The sequence below is a fragment of the Leopardus geoffroyi genome, chromosome B1 (genome assembly GCF_018350155.1).
Source record: "Leopardus geoffroyi isolate Oge1 chromosome B1, O.geoffroyi_Oge1_pat1.0, whole genome shotgun sequence".
Classification (NCBI taxonomy): Eukaryota; Metazoa; Chordata; class Mammalia; order Carnivora; family Felidae; genus Leopardus; species Leopardus geoffroyi.
The window spans coordinates 151994454-152015356 of NC_059327.1; the positions used below are offsets into that span (position 1 = coordinate 151994454).

The 20903-nt window shown below is 37.3% G+C and overlaps 1 long non-coding RNA gene across 1 annotated transcript in view; it reads right to left on the reverse strand.

The window, feature by feature from the left end:
• Positions 1–5530: 5530 nt before the first annotated feature.
• The window catches only part of LOC123595920, a 94608-nt gene continuing 79235 nt past the window's right edge, over positions 5531–20903 (reverse strand). The window contains exons 3-4 of the long non-coding RNA XR_006711431.1: positions 14800–14958; positions 5531–6919 (exon numbers count right to left, since the gene is read on the reverse strand). This is a non-coding gene — a long non-coding RNA (uncharacterized LOC123595920). The remainder of the gene's footprint in view (positions 6920–14799; positions 14959–20903) is intronic.

Here is a 20903-nt window from a genome sequence, read left to right on the forward strand (position 1 = left end):
TAAACTGAATTAAAATGAAGTTTCTTATTGTGGTAACTGACTTCATTCCACACACATAAACTACCTTCTCTTCCTTGCATTACTTCCTGACTCTCCTGCAGGATTCCCTATACCTCCCCCCCCCAAAACTACTAGGGCTGAAATCTGTGTCAGCATTAGCTTCTGGAGGAACCCAACTTAAGAATTCTAACTTTGTATCCCAGATAAATGTGATTTGCTTGGTCTTCAGTTAGCAATTTTGAGAAGAAAGAATCTCAGGGAGTGACACCTCGACAGAAGCAGAAAAGATTTTGTCACACCATAATCCAAATAAGGGGCACCTGGGTGGCTCAGGAGGTTAAACGTCCGCCTTCAGCTCAGGTCATGATCTCGCGATTGTAAGTTTGAGCCCCACGTTGGGATTCAGAGCTGTCAGCATGGACCCTGGAACCTGCTTCAGATTCTGTGTCTCACTCTCTCTCTGCCCCTGCCCTGCTCATGCTCTGTTTCTCTCTGTCTCTCAAAAATAAAATAAATGTTAAAAAAAAAATTAAGAAAACAAACAAACAAACAAATGCAGTGACCGCCCGTGTCCTCTACGTCTGCCTCCATACGGGAATTTCTTAGTAAACTTTTACAAGACAAGAAAAGCTCACTTGGTTTAATGTAATAAAAAAGACACTACATTTGCCCTGATTTCTGTTCCTTTCCCCAGATTTATTCTTTAAGCCAGGTCATTCTTATGCAGGGCTGACATTCAGATATACACTGGCACATCTGTTAAAATATTCAGATACTTCTTTGTTGATTGCCAAGCATCCATCTTGTGAGATCCTGATCTTCTCACTCCCCAGTGCTTCGGCCGCCTTGATACCTTCCCTGGGACTCCAAAATACCCCATGATCAAGGAAGGAAAGGGTTAATGCCAGGCCAGAGGGACTTCTAAGATCCATTCTAGGACACAGGCCTAGTCTTACCACATGATTATCCTCTGACTGGTCGGTGCCAGTGTGGTTGGGTAGACGGCTGGTTAAACATTTTGACTGCCAATACAATTCTTATCTCAGCCTGCATTTGCTTAGCTAATGCTTCTTTACCCTTCACCAGCACCTTACTTATCCTCAGAGAATCCCTCCATGACCAGTTCTCTAAAACAACAAAGTAAACATCCCTGGGGATGAGCTCCACAATATGCAAAATCAGCTAGTCTAAAAAAATTGGTAACAATCAGGTTTAACAAAGTTAAACTTTTTTTGTTTTAATGCAGACCTACTCTGACTTTTTAATATGCTAATTAGGCTGCAAATATTCAAGTATGGATTTCAGCAGGCAGTGTTTCTGCAGCCTATTTAACTAGTGGTAGACATGTATTAATGTTTTACATGCTTAACATTAGAAAGGCTCTAGTATTTTGATGTTAAACAGTGTAGGGTACACAGCATCAGATACATCACAGTCTCTAGAAAGACAAGTATTTGACCACTATATTTTACGGGGGAAAAAGATGAAGGAGAAGAAGGGAAAACTAAAAATCAGTTCAGGGGCACCTGGGTGGCTCAGTCAGTGAAGTGTTTAGCTCTTGCTTTCAGCTCAGATCATGATCTCAAGGTTCATGATTTCCAGCCCCACACTGGGTTCTGAGCGGACAGTGTGGAGCTTGTTTGGGATTCCCTCTCCCACCCTTTCTCTGTCCCTCCCCTGCTCACGCTGTCTCTCTCCCAGTCAAAATAAGTAAACAACAACAAAAACTCAATCAAGCCCCAGTAACACTTTACATAATACAGAGGTTTATAGGCCAAAATATGTTTTGGACAAGTTTTATCAGAAACATAAAAGCAAAATTATGTAATCTGAACTGCTAGGTACACATGTGTTCCACATAGGCCTAGCGAATTTAAATTAGGTGCTTCCTAAATCAGCATCATTTAAGAATGACAAACCAGTCCGGAACAAGTGAACTCTGGAGGAAGTTCCCGCAAGACTTTTCGAGTATTCCTACAAACGTGTGTGGTGTTGACAACAGGCAGCCTGAATCTGTCCACACCCACAGCACCCACATTGGCAGGGTCAGACTTACCCCTCCTGTAGTGGTGGGAGCCTTGGATGGACAGTGGTCTTCTGGGCTCCAGGACTTGAAGAAGTTGTAGACACCAGGCAGTGGGATAGGGCCACCCCATCCCCACAGCCTCCACAGCAGGCCAAGCAGCCTCCATCCCCACAGCCTCCTCCAGTCAGGGTGCCCCTGAAACCCATGTGTCTGTCCAGGCCAGCACGTCAGCAGAGCGGAAGAGCCTATTTCCACACCTTGGCTGGAAGAGCCTGGGCCATCTTGCAGTGCATAGTAGGGAACTCCTGCGGATGGGAGAAAGCAAAGGCATGTTAGAATGAGGGGAGTGATATCCCCACCTCGTCCTGGGCAGAAGTATGGGCACGTTACCGCCGCTAGATTTGTGCCTTCCCTCTAAAACGGATTAGTGCCACCCAAGCTGCCCCTAACCTGACACAGCCTCCACCTAAAATCCCCTCCTCCGTGCAAGGGCAGTGAGTGGGCCGCACTTTCCCCGGGCCCGTTGAGCCAGCCGCCCCCTCCCCCAACGGCCGAGACGCTTTCCACCGAGTCCCTGAGCAGTTCTCTTTGGAGGAGTTGGGAAACTGAGGCCTGGAGAGGGGAGCGCGCCTGTGGACCTCACCCAGCGAGGGGAGGATTTCCAGGGCGGGTTCCGGAGAAGCTGCGGAGACTGACCTGCGGCGGTGGGGGAGGGTCCACAGGTGCGCGCCCGCTGGGAGCTCGGGGCCCGGCCGCCCGCAGAGGCCATAGACTGAGCACCCCGGAATCCCGGCGCAGACCCTCCGAGATTCTCCCCCAACCATCCAAAACGCCAAAACGTGAGTTAAAGTTGAGCGCACACTCCCACAACACGAGCCCATCAGGCGCACGCGGAGACTCCACGCTCCCACTCGCAGCAGAGAAAAGGAACCCAGGGCGCTGGCAGAGGGGCACAAAGTTAGTAACACACGTGCAAGCCCGCTCCCATGCACACCCCCATCCCCGCAAATGCACCTTCGGGAACGCAGGACAAGCCACGTGCACCACACTCATAATCACCTGCTCAGCTGCGCAGAGACCCTAGCAGTCGCTCTCACACTACTCACAGGCGTGCTCCGCCCCCCTCCCTGGTGCCTCAGCCCTGTCATCCCTCCCCGAAATAGGGCTTGGGGCACCCAAACTGTCCTTTCCCTCTGGGGACACCCTGTGCCATTCCGAAGTTCCCCAGAGTGAATGTCAGTGGGATGCCAGCCTTGGATCTATAATACCAAAATGTTTGATGTGGATGAATGATGTCAACGTAAAATAGTTATAGGTATAAGGCACGTGCAGCTCTTGCCATGTCATTTGAATATTAAAACTGAAAAATGATTTTCTAGACTGCTGCCAGCCTTAGTGTAATGTAATCCACTATTATCCTTCAGCTGTCACTCATTATGGGATTTTAATTTAATTTTAATATTATGTTTTATAGACTTTTATTGTTCTCTGCTTACTTAGTGGATCCAGCAATTATTCATAATAAGAAAACCGTGGGCTTAAAAATAACATTGAATAACGTTTAGTTAATGAATGCTCCAAGGTTTGCTATATGTTATTCTCGGAGCTGGGATAGAGGATCTGGATTAGGGAAGAATTCACAATACTTCAGAAATAATGTTAAAGTTAGTGAAGCATGCTCAGATTATGATTAACTTGCCAACACCTGGCTGAAATGATGTACAACACAAGTTCATACAAGGGTGAGGAAGCATAAATTATAATTTGTTGGGCATTTTTCCTTTTGAGCAAAATGAAATTTTAACCTAGTGAATGCCTGAAATAGGATTTAGAAACCAGTGTGCTTCATACCGCTAACCTACATACACCTTCTAGTGGTGTGTGTGTGTGCGTATGTGCATGCACAGGTACACGCATGCATGCATGCAAACATAATATGGTATTAAAAGCTGAACCTGGAGTGAGTGAGACAGAATAGAACAGAATTATAGATACTCTCTTTTCCCTATACACAATAAAACAAAAAATATTAAAATAAAAATTTATTTTATGTATACATAGCAACATCAAATAAGAGAAAAATAAATGAACTGTCTACAGGGAAGAATGTAGCTATTAAGGAAAGAAACAAAAAACTCTTTCTTGGTCAGGTCTGCCTGGTCAGGACCTCCTGCAGACAAACAGCACTGAGATAAGCAGGTGAATGGAATTAATCTTAAGAATTCTTACCAATGCCTTCTCATCTCAAAGTGGATTGGGATGGAGATGTGTGAGTTATAAGTACACTGTCGTGGAAAAAGTAGGGTAAAAACTTTGAGCCTGGACAGTGCTGCATACTAAGGGTACCAGAGAAGGTACCAGAATGAATGGCTTCTGAGCATGTCACTTTTCAGGAATGTGAAGGACTGAGAAAGTGAGCAGAAACTCAAGAGACTAAAACAAACCCTGATGGAATGGAATAAGCCCTGTATATATATATGTACACACACACACACATACAGATATATATAGAGATATATAGATATCTATGTATATATATATATATATATATATATATATATTTGTGTGTGTGTGTGTGCGTATATATATATATATATATATATATATATATATATATTTGTATATGTATACATGCATATATATGATAGCTTCTAAACCAGTACAGAAAGGCTGGCAGGGTTATAGCATTGCCTAACTTCAGGAATTAGGCAGTTCTCTATAATATAATCTGTATGTCCCCACCCTGGAATTTTTGAAAGCTATTCTCAACCCAAAATAGGTTTTTCCTTCCTGCAATGGAAGAAAATATTCTACAGCTCAGATTGAAGAAAATCGACTAGAAAATAACACTCAGCCCTAATACTTTCATTCTAGGAAAGATGAATTACTTTCATTTAATGATTCTTAAATATCTTTTAAAGTATGCTCTTACCTTAAAATGTATATGTCTATTTATTCTCCATCCATACATTCATGCATGCATGTATATATAGCCAGCCTCCTCTATGTATAGAGAACTGTCTTAATGATGTTCACCAAATGGTGACAATAGATTTAACCCAGAGGTATATTTGAGTTATCTATTGCTTTTTTCTGTGGCTTTTTGAAATTCTATAATTCAATCATTACTATAAGAAATAGAACAAAAGAGAGAGAGAGAGAGAGAGAGAGAGAGAGAGAGAGCTGCATCTCCTAAGTGCTATTGAGAAAAAATTCTTAAAAATAATTTTTAAAAGTTTGCATTTCCAAACTTTAAAATTTTTTAATGTTTATTTATTTATTTATTTATTGAGAGAGAGCATGAGTTGGGGGGTGGGGGCAGAGAGAAAGGGAGACATAGAATCTGAAGCAGCCTCCAGGCTCTGAGCTGTCAGCACAGAGCCTGATGTGGGGCTGAAACTCATGAGCCTTTAGTTAGATCATGACCTGAGCGGAAGCGGGAGGTTTAACCAACTGAGCCACCCAGGTACCCCTCCAAACTTGTTAAACGACTGAAAGAGAAACTAGAATCTTTATTTCTTTGTATACCAGCTTTATTGAGATATAATTGAGATATAACAGAATATTTATTTCTAGCAATAAATATAGTCGCAACAAAAAATGTAAGAGTTTAAAAAAGGGGATAGGGAAATATACTTTGCTAAACTACTTTTAACATCTATAACCTTTGTATTTGTTATTTGTTGTTTTGTCTCTCTTTTTTTTTTTAATTTGAATTTTCTCATCTGTTCTTAGTGAAGCTTCATTTCTGATACCAATGCAGAAATGAAGGATATGTGATAAGACGGATATGTTGGCTGCACCCTGGCTGGTTGTAAGATTCCGTGTGTGCATATGTGTAGGTACTTGTGAGTGAGTGAGTGTGCTAGCATGTGTGCATGTTGGGTGAAGAAGGGAGGGGCAGAGAAGACAAAACAAATCAAGACATTGTCTAAAGGGGTTTTGAAAACAATGGAGATTTGCATTTATAAATCACCATCTTTCAATACAATTATAGGTCACGAGAAGGAAACCACCCACAACACATGAATTAACACTTGATTTAATTAGGCTTTTTGTTATCTTTATCTGTCATTTTGCACTTTCATCCATAGACCTAACAGTTGACAATAATGCTAATGTTATTCAGTTTCATAAGATCTTATTATTCCTATCTTTTTGCTATGACAAATTGTGTAGAAATTTATTTACAGCACCATTTACAAATTTCCTTTTGTCTTTGAAACTCGGCTCTAAATGAAAGTAAAGTTGGATTTTACTAACATTCCATTTCAGTAAATATTCATTTACTAATATTTAATTCCAGCTCATATTTCCATTTCAATGCGTATGGCTCTACAAAATGCCTGCAGCCCATCCTGAAAACAAATATCCAGAATCTTCAGTTCTTTCAATAATCACCTTTAAATAAAGGACGCCAACTTTAGCCACTAGATCAGCCCATATCATTAAAGTTAAGTCATTAAATTCTAAACCAATGTGTGAATTCTAATGATGTGTTATCGTCATGTACTGGGAAAAATTACCGTTTACATTTTAACGTTTGGAAAACAATTTTCTTAAAATTTCCAAATTGTCGGTCAAGGGACTTTAGTAAATGAAATAAAGTTGAAATAATATTGAATAAGCTTAAGAGTTTTTTTGTGCTTTTAAATTCTATTTAAAAAAAAAAAAGGTGAGTCAAAGTATTGTTGAAGATTTCAACTGGGCAACAACTACTTAACTATTATCATGTGGGCTGACTTTATACCTTCATATATTCCATTAAATGTATATATCAAGATATTAATCCATGCTGCTTTGGTAGATCCAAATCCTATGCTCTCTGAAGAAAAAACAGTGACGTTTCCTGGGGTCTTAAATGCTGGTTGTAGTCAGTATTTTTCTTCAAATCTGTAGTGAGAAAAAATACAATTAATTGTTAGTTGTCACTTTTGATGAACTCAACCATCAAGAACTTTTCAATAAGCAGTAAAAATTGCCAGAAATCGTTTTGTAAAATTCTTTTGATGATTTACATTCCCTGAGACAATGTACTATAAGTCATCAGGCTGCTGAAATATTGTCAGTGCCACAGAATATGATTATATCAAGAAATAGAACTTTAGTTCTGGAAGGAAAACAAAGCTTATCTTCTGATCACATTATAGGTGTGAATTTAGATCAAATAATTTTGTCAAATTATGCAGTTAGTGATAGAAGACCTCTAGGTCAATCATATTTTTTTCACACTGTTGCCTCTCAAATTTAATTTTTTTCAAATCTTGAAATTCAAACAAGAACACAAATTAAACATCTAAACCTCCACTTTCTTTGTTTCAGACTACATATGGATCACAGAAAACACAACACATGCACACTCACACAAACCCCACAGCAGAACAAGGTTAGAACTTCTAACTCATTCCATTATTTTGTTTTTAAGAAATAATTATGGTTTCAAACCAAAGGACAGATTGAAGAGTAAAATAAACAGACCATATAAAAGGCATAATAAATCAGTTACAAATCAAAAAAGCACATCATTTAAGGATTTGTTTCCATGGTCCGTGTAAATGAATCATATATGTTGATGGTTTACTTCCAAATGCTGCTACTAAATATAAATTAAGAATAGAGGGCACACACAGACATTAGGTTTAATATTGAAAATAAATGTTGTTCTAGATTTGAAAAAAAATAGAGGGCACATAAAATACATAACACATAAAATATGTTCTATTAGAAAAGAGATTTCTTTTTAAAAATTTTTTTTTCAACATTTATTTATTTTTGGGACAGAGAGAGACAGAGCATGAACGGGGGAGGGACAGAGAGAGAGGGAGACACAGAATCGGAAACAGGCTCCAGGCTCTGAGCCATCAGCCCAGAGCCCGACGCGGGGCTCGAACTCACGGACCGCGAGATCGTGACCTGGCTGAAGTCGGACGCTTAACCGACTGCGCCACCCAGGCGCCCCAAGAGATTTCTTATTTACCTTGGAAAATGGTATTCGGCAATCTCAATTTACATTCCTTGCCAACTGTTTTGTGTCCACTGTTCACACAATTGTGAAGGGATCTGTTGAGTATTCATTATTTTGCGTTATGTTTGTAGATAGCTTATATATGTACTTGTGTTACACATTCTTCATAAATTAAGAAACCTATTCTGAAAACAATAATTGCTGTACCACTCACGGAATTAGTTGATTTTGTTTTGTTGTTACTGAAGCCCAGGTGCTTTGACATACTTTACCATTAGTTTTTATCCTATCGTAGTAGCGATGAGAAGAGAAATAAAATTTATATTAAAATAATGTGAACTTGATAGCAGCAATGACAATTTCAGGGATTTTTCTGAAAGAATTGTCATGTCTTTCCATAAAATTGAGATTATTTTTATTATTGTCATTTAAGAAGAAACACTTATTTCATACTTTGTGTGATAAAACTTATAATTAAGGGGCCCCTCGGTGGCTCAGGCAGTTAAGCATTGGACTCTTTTTTTTTTTTAATTTTTTTTAACATTTATTTATTTTTGAGACAGAGAGAGACAGAGAGAGACAGAGCATGAATGGGGGAGGGGCAGAGAGAGAGGGAGACACAGAATCAGAAGCAGGCTCCAGGCTCTGAGCCATCAGCCCAGAGCCCGAAGTGGGGCTCGAACTCACGGACCGCGAGATCGTGACCTGAGCTGAAGTCCGACGCCCAACCGACTGAGCCACCCAGGCGCCCCAAGCCTTGGACTCTTGATTTCAGTTCAGGTCATGATGTCATACTTCATGAGATTGAGCTCTGCCTGGGGCTCTGCACTGACAGCATGGAGGCTACTTGGGATTCTCTCTCTCTCTCTCTCTCTCTCTCTCTCTCTCAAAAATAAAGTAAATAAACTTTTTTTAAAAGTCCTTGTAGTTTAAAAAAAAAACTTTTTCTCTCATTTCTCTCTCAAAAATAAAGTAAATAAACTTTTTTTTTTAAGTCCTTGTAATTTAAAAAAAACTGTTTTTCTCATCAAGGTTGTTAGGCTCTACCTCCAAATAACTGGAGGTAAGCATTCCTTCTTCCCTGTCATAAGAAATACTTTGATGGAAATAGGTGAGAAACATTGTAATATGATACCATAGTCCGAGTAGTTTTAGGATTTACAATAAAATTTATTCCAACATTGAACACCAGAGAAAACCTTGCATAGTTTGGGCATATCAAAAGTAGAGATTAGCAGAACTTTCAAGGGAAATGGCAACATTTCTCCTCATCTGTACATTTGTGTGAAATGGACATGGCATAAAATTAGGATAAAACTGCATCTGTGCTGTACACTGGGAAAACCTGTTAGATATACCATACTAATACAGTACTGAAAAAACATACAAGTAAGATATTTTTCTTCCCAAGAACTAGACCATAAACATAAGGGAAAGATGAAAAGCCCTGATGCCCAATAACTGAGAGAGGGGAAGGAGGCTGAGTGAGGATTTTGGTTACAGTTGAGTGAGTCTACCCTACAGCTGGAAAATCCTGCCAGGAAGAAATGCACATGTCACTCGGCCATGAAACCCGTGTGAGTGGCCATGCAAGACAGAGGGAAGATACTCTTTTTGCAAAAAGGTGAAACTTTTTGTTGTGACTGCCTATAATCTGCCATGGTCCATACTCTCTTTTGGCTGCTCAGGAATAGCAACCATGGCTCACATCAAATGCCAAGCACAACGTGGGGATAAGTGCCCGGAACACACTTTAGCTCAAGGGAAGTGCACTATGACTGACTAGCAAAGTCTGCCATTGGAATAATGGTGGGAAATCACAGCAAGTGATTCATGTGTTCTATAACTTTGACGTAAAACAGTGTATTTCTAACCTGATTATTTCAATTACTTCCCCCCGCCTTCTTCTTTTTTCTTTTAACCTTTTCTCATCGCCAAACTTTGTAGCATACTTTGTTTTTCCTTTTAGGGTTTTGTCTTTCTTTGTAATGATTTCTTATGTCCACTAACTTGTATTGAGCTGTGGATTACTTAAGTAATATTTATTTTAGTTGGCACTCAAGAGGGTGAGACCATTTGAGAATTTAGATCTTCTATTTTAGGAAAATTGTCAGCAATTTTCAATTTGAATCTTGCCTCTCTTCCATTCCCCCTATTCTTCCTTTTCTTCTTCTTTTTTTCTGGAAGCATGGTTCCATTTTTTGGAGCTTCCCATTCCATCCTTCATGACTCTCAACTGCTGTTTCACATTCCTTTTTGTCTGTCTGTGCTGGACTAGCCATTTCCTTCTGTCTGTCTTCCACTGCTGCAATCTTTTACTGTACCATGGACTTATGCCAATCTAAAGGAAACGCTGAAAATGTTTATTTCAATAGCAACATATTTCTGTTTAAACCACTTTTAACAATATCTTTAATTTGATACATTGCCACTGAGAGTAAGGTTCTGCCTCTTAATTCTCCTCCAATAATATGCTAAAATAACTACCTACCCATGATGGAGCAGTTACATTCACACACACAGACACTCAGTGTGAGTAATCTGAACAAACAGTCTATTTTAAGCAGATAAATTATATTTATGTAACATTTCCAGAATTCAAGTTATCACATCTTTAATATTGGGAAGTTGTCATTACTGGCATCACATCGTCCTCTTCTCTGTCCTGCTGGTTAGGCTATGTTTAAGAGCAGCAGAACTTAAGGAGATTCATTCTTTCTGATCACTTATCCATATACAATGCCTGCTTTTGATTTTCTTTCTCTCTCTCTCTCTCTTTTTATTCTCTCTATTTTCCTTTTCCATGCCAACTTATACAAAATAAAAAGCAGAATTCGCTTAAAGTCAAAAATTAGGGTTTGTGTGTGTGTGTATGTGCGCGCGCGTATGCTTGTGTATCCATGTATTTAGGGAAAATAAAATTTGAATATATTCAGATGATGATATGGGTGTAGGCGAGGTCCACAGGTGTTATTTGGCCAGGACACCAAGTTTGTCTAATACAATGGACTGACTTTTTTTTAAATTTTTAATAAGATAAATTGGCCACTTTTAAAAACTAAGAGTGTTCAAATTTAAAAATGTGTATTCCTTGAAAAACTGGAATTCTCAAAAACTGGAGATCTTGGACCTATTTTTCTATTAAACATAAATGTCAGCATACTGAGTAAGTATCAACTTTAGATGGATATCATTATTTTTAGTTCTTATCACAGTGTCTGCCTTATTTATTCACATAAGTACCTGCCACCTGTGGCATTGGAGTTTCCTCTTCACAGGAATTCCCTGGGCTGGGCCCCTGTCCCCTCTCCTCTCTCTGAACTGTCTCCCTAAATTGTTCCATCTATTTCCATGATTTTCTATTTCCATCTAAATGAAAACCAGCATCTTCACCCACCTGATGTTTTAGTTAAGATAGGCTAATTTATCTAACTATACCCAAAGCTCAGTGGCTGGACACAGCAAAGATTTATTTCTTGCTAATGCAAAATAGGTAACTCTGTCAGCCAACTGCTCTATGCCACAAATTACTGATTCAGTATGCTTCTGTCTTGTGGCTCCATCGTCTCAGTGATTGGCTTTTGGGGTGGCTGATTTTTATATATCCACTTGACTAGGTTAAGGGAGGTCTAGACAGCTGGTAAAACATTTCTTTCTGAGTGTGTCTGTGAGGGTGTTTCTGGAAGAGAGTAGCATTTGAATTGGTAGACCGGGTAAAGAAGATATCCTTTACCATTGTGGGTAAGCGTCATCCAGTCTTTTTTTTTTTTTTTTTTTTTTTCAACGTTTATTTATTTTTGGGACAGAGAGAGACAGAGCATGAACGGGGGAGGGGCAGAGAGAGAGGGAGACACAGAATCGGAAACAGGCTCCAGGCTCTGAGCCATCAGCCCAGAGCCCGACGCGGGGCTCGAACTCACAGACCGCGAGATCGTGACCTGGCTGAAGTCGGACGCTTAACCGACTGAGCCACCCAGGCGCCCCTCGTCACCCAGTCTTTTAAGGGAGGGCCTGAATAGAACAAAAAGACAGAAAAAAGTGCGAATTTGCCGTCTACTTTCGTTAGGACACCCATCTTCTCCTGCCCTTGGACATCAGAGTTCCTGGATTTCAGGCCTTCCAGACTCAGGGAGGAACTCCCATCATTGGCCCCAGCCCCGGTCCTCACATCTTCAGATTTGGACTAGAACTACAACCTAGCTTTCCTGTTTCTCCAGTATGAAGGTGGCACATTGTGGGATTTCTCAGCCTCCACAATTATGTGAGCCAATCCCTCATAATAAATATCTTTCTATATACCCTCTATCTTTTTGGAGAACCCTGATTACAGTAAGCTTCCTCAATCACTATAGAAAAAAAAAAATCCCTAGAGGATTTCAAATCAGAAATTAAATGTATCTGCCCTGGGAGAGATATATGCACCTGAGTATTGTCCAGAAATAGTCCCATGCAAGTCCCATTTCTTTTATTTTGTATTTTTCTTTTGCACACATATTGGTGGGAAAAAATGATGCTACACTTCTGGAAACTTGCAGCACCTTCTTTCTGGTCTCCCTTTAGCCTCCCTTCCATCTTCTACAATCTATTGTCTTCACAGGAACCAGAATGATGCTTGCAAAATCAAAACTTTATTTCTTAATCCTCAACTTAAGAATTCTTCAATGGCTTCTCATTGCTTTTCAGGTAAATTTCAGTGCCTAAAAATGGATTATAAACCCTGCATGATCGGTCTCACTTTATAACACTCTTCCCATTGAATGCTGTTTCCCAGCCACTCTAGACTTCCTTTAGTTGCTGAACCATTGGAAGTTTATTCCTACCTGACAACTGCTGTTGTTCACTGGTATATTTTTGACCTAATGTCACCCTTCACTGAGTATATTAGAAATTTTATTTAATTACTTTCTTTTTGTTTTTTAAAATGTTTCAATGAACTTTATTAAGTTCAAATTAAAAATTCTAAACATTTTAAGTATCCTCATTTCTTCATTTTAATTACTTTTAGAAAAGGCTCTAAAATTTAAATGGCTATCTGTAGGATACATTGCTATAAAATTCACTCACTCATTCATTTATCATGTCAGGCAGTGATAGTTACACACCCATAATGTACCCCTGTGAAAAATGGGAACTACCATTGAAATAATAAAAAGATTTGCTCATGTAAGAAGTAGAAAAAACCGTTTATTGTGTTTGTAATTGCTTTTTTAAAAATGTTGTGAGTCAAAATATTTATTCAAATACTTGGTGGCCATTTGCCATCAACTTTTTACTTTTCCTTAATTATTGAAGTAAAATAAGGACTGAGAATTAACTGTTGTATTTATCAAAGTGGAGGTTACTTATGTTCTTAATTACAGTGATTTTGGAAAAATATTATCATAAAAATCTTATGAAAGTTATCCAAAAAATAAAACATAAAAAAAAAAAAAGAAAGAGAATTGTAGAAAATAGAGACTTCTATTGCAAGGTCTTTTGCTCTAAAGAGAAACAAGGAAATAGGATAACATACGGAGAAAAGTAGAGTTAACTATCTATCTGCACACATACATAGAATATATGTATATATATAAATATCATATATATATATGTATATATAATACATATCTAATTACCAAAGCGTGTTTTTTAAGATGACTTACTACATGAAGTGAACTTGAAATACATACTAAGTGGGGCGCCTGGGTGGCGCAGTCGGTTGAGCGTCCGACTTCAGCCAGGTCACGATCTCGCGGTCCGTGAGTTCGAGCCCCGCGTCAGGCTCTGGGCTGGTGGCTCAGAGCCTGGAGCCTGTTTCGGATTCTGTGTCTCCCTCTCTCTCTGCCCTTCCCCCGTTCATGCTGTCTCTCTCTGTCCCCCCCAAAAAAATAAATAAACGTTGAAAAAAAAATTAAAAAAAAAAAAAAAAAAAGAAATACATACTAAGTGCCAGTCATATGTATTTGGACATATTTGAGTTGCAACCTGCTTTCACCCTGTTAGATTAAGCTGATTAGACAGATGAGAAAGACAGAAGTACATAAAGGGAATGAAAATAAATGTTAAGTTTGAGCCATTGTTTCTACGGTGGCTCTGAAGTACATGGGTTTAAATAGTTTCTCTGGAATACATTTCCGAACGAATTGAAATCTAACCCACACAGCTGATTTAATAAGATAACGATAGATATGCTACACAGGTGTATTGGGGTTCAACCAGAGAAACAGAGATGCAGACTGAGAGAATTAGTGCAAGGAATTAGCTTGCATAATTGTGAGGACTGTCCAGGCAATCCCAATCTCTATAGGCCAGGCCAGCAAGAAGAGCAGACTGAAACTGTCAGGCAACTGAAGCTGCTACCCAGCTGCTGAATTTCTTCTTCATCAGAGAAGCCTCAGCTCTGCTTTTAAAGGCTTTCAGCTAATTGAATCAGGGTCACCCAGATTATTTGGATATATCCCTATTTAAAGTACACTGGTTACAGACTTTAATTTTGTATACAAAACACCTTCACAACAATATCATAGATTAGTTTTTAATTCAATAACTGGGGACTGTAGCCTGGCCAAGTTGACACATCAAAAGATCATCACAACAGATCACATTATTTTGTACCTAATTTATACTATGTTTTCTATGTAGGAAAATCCTTTTGAGAAACCAAATCAATATCAGAAGGTTATTTTAACCATTAACACAGCGTTAGAGTTTGTTCAAAAAAATCATGGGGATTTTGTCAGAAAGAATGAGTACTTGTGATTATTCAGAAGAGACTCTTAAACTCTGCTGAAATCCCACTGACAAGGGTCTTTTCCTTTCTTGTTCTTACTGGTAGTAATGTGGTTTATCTTCTTCCTCTTCTTATCCCTCAAATCCTCTTCCTCCTTGTCCTTTTCTTTTTTCTTTACCTTCTGCTTTTCCTCCTCCTCCTTCTCTTTTTCAATTTAATGAGTGAAGCATGAACTTTCTGCTATATGTTCTTTTGTACCTATTAAAATAAATTAAAAAATACATGCTTAAAATAAGATCCTTACAATGTGTACTTCCTTGGTGATGACTTGAGTCAGACCTTGAGGTTCTTAATGATCACTTGGAAGATGCCCCAATTCTATTACTAACCTATTTATTACAGTGGATTCCTCTACAGATAGCTAAACCAATCCATTTCCCCCCAGAACCTGGGCATACATTCATACCTTGGAAAACTGTATTGAATATATAAGTATTTTATTTTATTTTATTTTATTTTATTTTATTTTATTTATTTATTTATTTTTCAACGTTTATTTATTTTTGGGACAGAGAGAGACAGAGCATGAACGGGGGAGGGGCAGAGAGAGAGGGAGACACAGAATCCGAAACAGGCTCCAGGCTCTGAGCCATCAGCCCAGAGCCTGACGCGGGGCTCGAACTCACGGACCACGAGATCGCGACCTGGCTGAAGTCGGATGCTTAACCGACTGCGCCACCCAGGCGCCCCTAAAATTCATGTAATTTGAAACAGCATAGGAAATGTGAGCTGTTTTAGATTTGTAGCGACAACAGAAACTTTATTTTAGCAGAGAAATAAGAAATGAGGATGAATATTGTTGCTATTAGTTTCTATATCATAAAAAGTGTATTTGTCCTTTCATCTTTAGTTTTAATGTATTTTTTTTCAACGTTTATTTATTTTTGGGACAGAGAGAGACAGAGCATGAACGGGGGAGGGGCAGAGAGAGAGGGAGACACAGAATCGGAAACAGGCTCCAGGCTCCGAGCCATCAGCCCAGAGGCCGACGCGGGGCTCGAACTCACGGACCGCGAGATCGTGACCTGGCTGAAGTCGGACGCTCAACCGACTGCACCACCCAGGCGCCCCAAGTTTTAATGTATTTTAAAACCATATGTAAGTGGCAAAATGTTGGTATTAACTGGTAGAAAATATAATCAGAGCTGGTTTAAAAAAACATTTAAAGAAAAATCTGGTTTATTAATTCTAAATATGTCAAGTGATTCAAATTTTCCATGGCTAGGGGGAAAAGTGTACCATAAAGTTGTAGGAAATTAAGTTACTATAAAATTCTGTTTTTTGTAATGCCAAAGTTGTTATGCTTTGAATAAATATTTCAACAAGAGTTCAGCACTTATCACTGGAATGGTCCAATGGAGTCAAACAAATACTCCACAGCTGACCAGTTCTAGTGCTTGACATGGGAGAATATATGACCAATAAAAAACAATCTTCAGATGATACAGGAACAAATAAGTTAGTAATAAGGAATTTTAGGTAAAATCACAGCAATCCCAATAGACGCATGTTACCCAGGATTAACGCATCTTCACAGGACAACTGAAGTTTCAGAAACTGGACACCCCATAAAAGGGTAGTAAAGTACAGGTGAAGACTTCCAGACTATGGAGAATAAATCATAAAATAAGGTATAGTGGCTCGGGTTGAGGACAGCAGTTCACCAGAAAAAAAAAATTAAATAGAAAATTTAATAAGAATGAAAGCCCATGGAGATAACTTCACTTTCTAAGTCATTATTTGAGAAATAATACAGAGGACTGGACCAGTGACAAAACCATTTGTGGAGCCTAAAGATTGTGTGTTGCATGGCTGAAGCTAGAAGTCTTGAGTCTACAGGAGATAACATCGCCCCACCTCTGGTAAAAATTATAAATTAAAAGTTTGGTCTAGATAAAGCTTAATCAATACACCTTGTAGAGAAGTTGATAAAAGTATTTATTTTAAATGATGGAAAAAGACTATAACTTCTTCAGTTATGTGTCTCATGCTCATTATTCAAATTGTTAAAAATCTTTGAGCCTTGAGATACTATCTGAAAAGAGAAACTTTTAGAAACTTCTAAAATGGAAAATGTTTTTCAATGAAATAAAGACTCTCATCCAAGTCATTATATATATGTGTGTGTATATATATATATATATATATATACACACACACATATATATATAATACACACACACACACACACATATATATATATATATATATATATATTACACACACCTTGAATATTACAAGGTCCTTACTGTAAAAGAATTCATAATCTAGCGGAGAAAGTAGCCTAACAGAGAATAACTTTAAGGCTCAGAGAATTCTTTTATAAATGTAAAATTTGCAGAAAGAAATGCAGCTGTCTTTCATATTATTAATTCAAATTCTCTATATATTTGGTAGTAGTAAATGACAGCTCACAACCAAATCCAGCCCTCCATCTGTTTTTGTAAATAAAGCTTTATTGGAACACAGCCATGCTCAATCATTTACCATTCTGTTTATGACTCTTCTTATGCTTCAGTGACAAATTTTAGTAGTTGTAACAAAGACCAAATGTCCCTCAAAGCCTAAAATATTTACTATTTTGCCCTTTACAGAAAAAGTTTGCCGACCTATGGGGTAGATTAAAACTATAAATAATAATTAAAAGGTGAAACATGAATATTTAGCACTCTTCTCACTATTTTTTAATCAAGACCCTCATTACCTGTGGGGAACAGGCAAAATGGTCTTAGGGAATTTTATAAGTGATCGGGGTGATTATATTTAGTTTTGATTTTAAATCTGCATAAGCCCTTATAAGTTATTTGTAATATATAAAGAAAACTTAGTTTTCTACAAGTAGAATGAAAAAATATTAGTTCCATATATTGTTCCTCTGTTAAAAGTAGATCTTATTAGGTAACAATTTCATAGCAACTTTGTTAATTTGAAGACTTTCTTTATATCTAACAGTTATGTAGAAAAATTAGTAGCAAAAAGAAACAAGTAATTCCTAATTGTCTAAATTAACCATCTTCAACAAGGTGATAGTACATATTTTGTATCTTTTTGTTTTTCCTGTTAGAGTGGCCTGACTATGCTGAATCCCCTACAATAGCTTTCCTGGGTAAAACAAGACAAGCCTGTCCAAGACACGGTACATGCAGGCTACTGTGCATGTGTTTTTATCTGGAGTTGTTTCACCTGATGGGGCTTTTTCCATCTGTCTCTCCCCCTACCCTCATGACAATAGTACAAATTCCTCTCTAATTAGCTTATTGTTTTGCATTCCCCTGGGCTCTCCCTGTATACTTCTGCTTGTGTTGACACCACACTATCTCCTTTTAAAGCCCTACATATTAAAACTTTCTTCCTTCTTCTCTTTGAATTTCAAAATCAAGTTATGAAGTAACCACTTTATTTCATGTACCACAATAGGGAACAAGCCTTTGCAATCTTTTTTTTTTTCACATAATTTTAAACATGATTGTGATTAACATAGTAAATGTTGCTTATACTGTTACAGCCTGAAGACTCATTTTTAAGTATTTACCATAATACTAACTTAAATATGGTTTATTTTGGTATGATGTGGGGACATCTATTTTTTCTTCCCTTTGGGGGCTGATTAGCATAAAAGAGACAGGAAATTTATCTTAGAGATATTCATTATGGACTAGGTTTTATTCATGTGAACTAACGCTCTTAAATTGTGTGTCTTACTCAAGGGTCAGTATGAAAGGCTTTATGTTAAATTTCAAAAGCACTTTTCAGATCCTTGAGGTTGATTGAATCATAGATACATAAGGAAACTCAGTTCATAAAACATCACTGAACTGTTAAGTTAAATCTATAAAGATTGAAATGCTAACCACATCTGTGTTAAGCAGATCTGTCCATGATAACTGAATGCAATTCTAGCTGGTATTTAAGATAATTCAAGGTGTTTCAACGCCACAGAAGTAACTTAAAATATACAATTCAAATGTCTAATTAGTAAAATATAAATAGATCTGTCCATGATAACCAAATGCAATTCTAGCTGGCATTTGAGATAATTCAAGGTATTTCAATGCTACAAAAGTAACTTAAAATGTATATTTCAAATGTCTAATTAGTAAAATATAACATAATATCATTATAAATTATCTAATTATTTATTTTGTATAGTTCTATAAAATAAGTATTCTGTTTTGAAACACGAGTCTTGAAAGATAGACAGGGCAGCTATTCAGAGAAGTGAAAACATTTTCCCAGAGAAATGGAATTAGCATCAGAACCTGCTGAGTCTTAACACAGGGCTTTTTTTCATATATCAAACTTCTATTAAAATCTGGCATGACACAACAGTAATTTATAAATAATATCATATAACAAATATATTATAATGCAATATAATGTAATTTAATAATAGTATGTAATGACAAATTAATTGAAGAATATTTCTGCAGCTGGAAGAGAAAAGCTTTCTACCACTCAGAAAGTAGGAATGCTGGGGATGTAACATCAGGAAATTCTTAAATCTCTCCCTGGGAGTCCAGGGAGTTGGTGAACATCTCTGCCTCTATGAAAGGAGGGGACAATAATATCTCGATAGTTGGGGGCAGCTTGTGCATAATTTTTATAGCTACTAAGAGAAAAAGAATTGCTTGCTTTTTTCAGGTAGAAAAACTACTTTCTATGATAGCTTATAGGTAGTTGACAAATATTTCTGTTGCTTTTATCTATCTGACATTCCCAAGCCAGGATATAGCCAATACTCTTACAAGTAACTGAGCCTGAAAAAGACTACATTCATTCTAAGTAAATTGGATTGGAAAGCCATAGTTGTCTGAAGCTATATCAATAGGCTTATGACTAACATATTTGGTAAAGCATAACTCAGTGACCACTAATATTATTTAAAATGCTAGATATGTTTGGTATTAACAAAACAATCTCAGAAAGTGGACTTTGTTGTTACAACTTTGTCCATTGTTTGCTAATTTTAATATTAATACAGTGAAAGTTAAAAAGAGTGTTCCAGCAATGCTAACCTCATATTAAAGGAGACTGAATGAAATTTATTCAATAGAACAATCAAATTATACAAAAATTCCCCAAGCCATAGGTTTATGAATAAAAAAGAGGATATTAGTTCAATATATCAAAACATGTGACATATATAGGCAACTAAATAAATTGAAGATATATTTTACATGCTACATATTATAGATTGCGTAAGAGATAGGAGTGTGTAATATTTTTCTCAAGATGATGATAAATGAGGGAAGATTATTCTTGGAATTTGTCTATACCATCCAAACAAGAACATCATCTTCTTGATTGATATATTGAATTTTTTGCAATGAATAATGATTGATGTCTACCAATTTATAGTTCCACAGGAAATATGTTTAGTAGCCTCAAACAATACAATAAAGCACCATAAATATGTTCTATATCCCCACATAGTGAAGATGAAAATAGCAATAGTTTGAGAAGAAATGTTAAACATTATGAAATCTATGCAGGTTCCATCCAATATACCACTGCGAAAATAGAGTATTTTGAGTTCAAAACTAAAAAAAGTACATATAAGAGCCACAAATTTTGGTATGTAGATTTTTGGCATGTAGATTTCAAATATCGACTAAATGCATTCTTTTAAAATAATTCCAATTGGAAGTAAGGAATATTGGCAAATCATGTTGCAAATTTGTAAGATACCAAAAAATAAATATGTTTAAAATCTTATAGTAATATGTCCATAGATCAATAATTCCCAAGTTTAGTGTAGTAGAGACATACACAAGGAAGTTTGTTCAATTTCTGGGTCTATTATCCAGAGCTAGTGATTCACTAAGTCCATGATGAAGCTTAGCAACAAGAACCTGTAGTTATTTTGGTGCAAGAGATACACAGGCAAACTTTGGGGGGAGAGAAATGCTACCATTGGAAATATATCTTCATAGACAATATTTGAGTAAGTAAAAATAAAATTAGGCTTTCCTTCTATTATTTGAGATAAATGGGAATAGAATCTTTGTTGGATCCCTTTAAACAAAATAGGTTGAACTTAGTAGGATCCTCATTATACTTTAAGGACCAAGTTGCTATGATTACCTTAAAGGATAAGGAGAAAAGTTACACAGAGAAGTAATGCAGAGGAAAATAGTCATCTG